This window comes from Balaenoptera physalus (genome assembly GCF_965194825.1).
Source record: "Balaenoptera physalus genome assembly, chromosome: 4".
Taxonomy (NCBI): Eukaryota; Metazoa; Chordata; class Mammalia; order Artiodactyla; family Balaenopteridae; genus Balaenoptera; species Balaenoptera physalus.
Genome location: NC_138891.1, coordinates 124345286 through 124351418, shown reverse-complemented (window position 1 = coordinate 124351418; position 6133 = coordinate 124345286). Strand labels below are relative to the sequence as shown.

Sequence of the window (6133 nt, the reverse complement as noted above, 5' to 3'; positions counted from 1 at the left end):
CTCTTTCTGTTGACTTATGAAGTCTTTGCACAAAAGCCATCATTTTAAAATTACTCTGTATGACTTTGAAGAGATCAAACACTTAGCCTAATATAGAAAATCAAACCACTGATAATGAAGAAGCACAGTAAAGATCAGCTTAAGTAACCCTCAACTTGGAAGTCTAGTCTGAATTCTCCAGGCAAACTTAAATATATTCCTATTAATTCTTTTTGTTTGTCCCTATAGATCCTTCCCTTAATATTTCTGTTAGAGAATTTTCAAAATATTAATATCTTGAAAGAATGAATGTAAGATTGAGGACAACAAATCTGATTCGAAAATGTTTTTTTGTTGCTGTTGGTGGTGGTGAATATAATTAAACCTGCTTTTTAAAGTTTTCAAGAGAATGATGATACTGAAATAATAGTCAATATTTTGGTCCTAAATGGTTTCATTCAATAGAAAATAAACATAAACAATGAAAAAAAAACCCTAATTCTAATGACTACTCCTTCTAGAAAAAAAAAAATGAGGTAGAGTTTATATTCTTTTACAGAGATAGAAATGAATAATTATGCTAAGAATTCCGCTTTTATAAATACTTTATACCATGTTTTCATTTTTCAAATTTGCTTCCAATGTTTACAGGCTCTGTTTTATTAAGTATTCTTTATTTTACTCAAGTCTTTCTCAGTTGTATTTCATATCTACAAGAAAAATATAATAGGATGGCTTTCATCCTCAATAATCACTTTTATTTGAACTAACTCAATTCATATAATAGATGAGATACTGGTGTCTTTCTGAAGGAGGAACATTTTGTAAAAAGTACATTTTGATACTACAAGATATAATATCTTTCATGATAATCTTCCTATATCCCCTATATTCACCTTATTTCAGGTGACACCTCATTGCAACGTACGTGGGTTGATAGATCTTTAAATGTGCTTATTTTTGAAATATTTATATTCTTTTGATAGGAAAACATTCTTCAAACATATAATTCCTGTTATAAAATAGAAACAATTACCTTGGCCAACTTTGGTTTAAGAACAAAAGAGCAGGAATAGAATGAAAGCTTCTATGAATTTATTTTAGGTTTATTAGGAAAAAAAATTTGGCCCACTGTCTAAAGGATGGAAAAATAATTGCCATGATTTACTTTCTAAATGATTAAATGTTATGCTCCATATATTAGTTGTATTGTTAGGCTGGTTTCTGCTTCAGAATTCATGGTATTTTGAACAGAAATGATTAAAGAGGTTATTAGTAAATCTACAAAGAACAGGGCACACTGTGTTTAAACATTACCCTATCATCTGGGCTACAAATGTTCAGCATCATTATGTTTCCACAATAGCAATTTACTGTAACACTGTAGAGTAAGTAATCAATATAGGAAGGTAGGGCTTGTTACAGTTACAGAAAAAGAGTACAGCCTCTTCTGTTCCAACCTTTGCAAAATCAGTAAGCAGTCCTATTTGTAAGGCAGCCTGTTAGTCTCATTCTCAGATGTCAGTGAGAGGTATGAGCTACAATTATCAAGCTAAAAACTGTTCCAATGTTCACCTCTGATTTGATTTGTAACTCAATGAGAAATAAATTTAAGATGCATCACTCTAAAAGAAGCATCACTTGAAATCCTGATTGTAAATATTAAAATGCTGAACATGTGTAGGTGCTTAAACTAATGCTGGAAGTATTAAAACAAGAAATAAATCATCAAGCCTAAAATATATATTATCTAATGAAAAATATTTTAGTTTACTCTTTGCCATATCTTCCAATCAATAGAGTTGGTTTTCAGTTTGGAAACTTTCAACTGGATAGTTATATCACTTACACTGATAAATACCACTGGTGGCATGATAAATAATGGGTCTGAAAGTCACTGCCCTAAAGCATAGAATGTGTGATTTTATTTGAAAAGGTCTTGGAGATAATCAAAAACATATCTTCGTAGTACAGATGGAAAATCTAAGGCCCTGAAAACCTAGGTAGTAGGGGCAAGATTCATATTAAGTTTCTGTGTCTGGACTGCAGGCTGAATCTCTTGACTTCCTGTGTTTTCCCAATATTCTCAGGTTTTGTGGTGATGCCTCTCAAATTTTATTGCCATCATTGAAGCTGTAGTTGTACTGGGTATGGCTTATTCAAGCACCATTTGTACATAGAAACATTGCTTTATCAGCTGGAATTATACCATGGGAAATTCTGGTAACTGCAGAGGCTCTAGATTTTATACATGGTCTAAATACAGCCGAGAAGGTATGGCTTGGTAGAGACAAGCCTGTACATGAGGGTGATTATGTTGAACTCTCTGCCCACAATACCAAAACTCCAGTGTCCATTATTATACCTATCATTATAGTGAATTTATCCTGTCTTGAGCCCTATTATTGCAAATAAATGTAGCTACCCTACTGTAGAATAGAAAATGGATATGTTTCTAACTGGTGAAACATTTTCTACTCTCTTGTAAATCTTTCTTCTGCTTCTACAAGTCTATCATAAAAGCCTTATCAAATAAACGTCCTACAGCAGGATCTCCCCAGCATAAGCACAATCTGTGATTAGGAGAATTTGGGAGGATCGTTCTTATGCATGCTAAGTGAGCAGGGGAGACCCTATTCAAGGAAACTGAGAGATGACCAAAAGCCTTGAGTGAAGAAAGTGTAAATTGTGGAAACAGGAGAATTAGACTTAAGGACTGTTGTTCCTTGAGTTCATATTTTTCATAAACCAGATTTTTAATACCACAGCCAATTGGGTAATTGGTGGTAGTGAGTGTTAAATAGGAAAAACTGAGTGACAGTCTGATCTGTTTTTGCTTGTAGAGTAAGTTTTTCAAAGTGTTTTGGAAGTAAAATGGAGAGTGAACAGCATACCAAATGATCCGTGATAGTTAAGCTTATTTTCTGAAAATGAAATTTGAGCTTCAATGTGTTCATTTCAATTAAGTGTTAAGTACTAATTAATTTATAATGATTCTTAGAGCAGTTTTGTCTTCAACTGAATGTAAATTTGACTGATGAAGTTCATCGATTATATGTGTAAAACTACGGAATATTTCCCATGTAGGTTTTAATGTAATCAGTGTTAATTAATAATTACCAAAGTTGCAAGGTTTCTTCACAAATTCCATTAAGCCTCTACTGCTAACGATTTTCTTTGCAGAGAAAATCAAATGTCTGATTCCTAGTACATTTCTATTTATAACAATATTTCTAATTGACATTTTCTGAATTAATAAGGTCACATATTTTATAACAGATGGGACTTTCTAAGATACTTATCATGAATCCATTGATACTTAAAGTGCTACAACTAGACTTGTAGATTTATGTAAATAAGTGCAATTCTGGCATTTTAATGCATTCTGCTAAGCAAAAGAGTACAGATCAATGTTAAAGTGTTAATTGTCATTTCTCAAATTCACATTGCTTTGTTTAATATTAATGGTTCATTTTTTCCTAATGGTAATCATTTAAGTGACTGAATATATACTAGTATGAAAAAGAAATAAAGCATGACAGAAAGAATATGAATCATAATTACTCATGGTTTTCAAAATATCATATAGGAAACTAAAGGAATACTGATCATAAGTTTGAACTCCATTTTACTTTCTGCAGGTAAGAGAAAGATCCAGTGGATTCAGTGTTTCATTTTTTCTCTTATTAGATCCGTATTACTATTATTGCAATATTCATCAGGAACAGCATGCCTTTTCAATACCTAAATGTATTTTGTTAGTTATAATCTCCTACTTGTATTACTCATATAAGATTTAATTTTTATATGAAATAATGTTAAATATGTTTTATATCCAGCTTATTTACCTGAGTTTTCATTATTTACATATATAGATATTGAGTATGAATGAATTTAAATATACATTTAGATTTTACTTATTAGTAAAATGTTACTAATTTACTTACTTACTAGTTTACTTAGATTTCTTAAATGGAATGCATTTTGAAGATAATCCAGATGTAATCACTAAGTTATTTGGTTTACTTTTGTAATAAAGTAGATAACATGTAATTGAAGAAGACTGGCCTTGGCACAGAATGCTTTGCAACCTAGGATGGTCACAAGTTTACTGAACCTCCATTTCCAGATCTACATAATGGGGAAGGGCGGACTCCATAATCTGTAGAAGCCCTTAGAGTTTTCACACTCTCAACAATTTGATTTCTATGAATAGCAGCCTTCTGATTCTTTTTTTCATTATCAAAGTAGAAGAAATTTAAGTGTACAGCTTGATGAATACTGAAAAACACGAAATCTTATCAATATATACTCATTTGAAAAAAAATAGTACCAATGCTATACCATACCAAATGCTTTCCTATTTCTGGTGAAAACACCTACAGTTCTTGTTTTTCTTTTAAATTTCTGTCTAGCAATTTGCTCTTCTTTTTATAATCAAATCTTTTGTTCTACATATGATCTTTGAATGTATGTGTTTTAATAAAACCACTGACCTTGAAATGTTATACCTAATTATTGTAGTTTCTACAGCAGTATTAAGCCTTATCCCTCCCTTATTCTCTCTCTACCTCTATACTGAGACCTCCAGTCATTTCATTCTGTAGTCCAAGCAGACCTCATTTTATTGTGCTTCACTTTATTGTGCTTTGCAGTTATTGTGGTTTTTACAAATTGAAGGTTTGTGGCAACCCTTCCTTGAGCAAGTTTGTTGGCACCATTTTCTAACAGCATTATTTGTAATTAATGTATGTACATTGACTTTTAGACATAATGTTATTGCACACTTAAGTTATTTTTACACTATAATGTAGTCTTTTAAGTGCACTAGGAAATGAAAAAATTAGTGTGACTTGCTTTATTTAAATATTCATAATATTTCCTCATTAACTTCCCTAATATTACTCAAAGATCCAGACTGTTGCTTGAACTAGTCTCCCACAATTCTGAATTTGTTTTTTAAAAATTTTTCCTGCCTACAGTTTGCCGATCTTTGATCAACAAACCACCTGCATAAATATCTTTTCCCTCTGTCACTGAATACTGCTTAAGAAAAATATAATACCTTATTTATTGTTACTTAAAGCAGTGGTTTTCCTTAGCAGGAACGTCTATACTTTAGTCAACAAAAGTGGTTTTTTTTGGTTTTGTTTTTTGTTTTAGTGGTTCTGCATCATTATATTTCTCTTATCTCTCACACTCGAACTTCTCATGTACAGATGACTCTGTTATATCACATATAAAATGGTAGTGAGACAATGTCTCTTAATTGCCTACCTCACCACATATTTGATACTATTGGGAAAAGAGCATGAGTGCAAAATGAATCATATTTTATGAGGTGTGCATTCTTGTAAGAATACACATACTTTAAAAACTCACTATACAAATAAACATATTTGATAGGCGCTATGAAGGAAAATTCAAAGTGTGATAATACTACGTAAATGATGCTCTATGAGAGTCAGTAAAGGAAGGCCTTTTTGCCCATGTGACTTCTGAGCAAAAACCCACAATAGAGTAAGAGTAGTAGACAAGTTACAGCTGAGGAGGGGAGACTCTCAAAAAAATGATGTGGCAAAGGAAGAGGTCCTGAGATGGGCAGAGTAGTTTCTTAGATCTTCTGAGTGATGTTCCCTTAAATAGTATCTCTGAGAGTCATTCATGGGAATTCTGCATTTCTCTATCTGCAGAACAAAGGAGCAAAGAGGGAAGTTATGGAGGACCTCATACAAGTACAGTTGGCCCTCTGTATCCATAGGTTCTGCATCTGAGGATTCAACCGGGGATCAAAAATATTCAGGGGAAAATTTCCAGAAAGTTCCAAAAAGCAGAACTTGAATTGTCCATGCTCCAGAAACTATTTAACATAGCATTTACATTTTATTAGGTATTAGAAGTAATCTGGAGATGATTTAAAGTACATGGGAGGATGTGCATAGGTTATGTGTAAATACTACACCATTTTATATAAGAGATTTGAGCATCTGTGGATTTTGGTATCCACAGGGATCCTGGAACCAATCCCCCATGGATACCGATGGTCTACTGTGGCTTTATGAACAGCCTGGAAATGCAACCACAAATGATGGTACATGGCCCAGACTAACTGCAAGGGAGGCCAGGACAGTTCAACTTCCAGAGTGGCCAGTAA

The 6133-nt window shown here is 32.7% G+C and overlaps 1 long non-coding RNA gene across 1 annotated transcript in view; it reads left to right on the top strand.

Moving 5' to 3' along the window:
- Positions 1–6133, top strand: part of LOC309660198 — a 483439-nt gene that overhangs the window by 258249 nt on the left and 219057 nt on the right. The window lies entirely within an intron of this gene.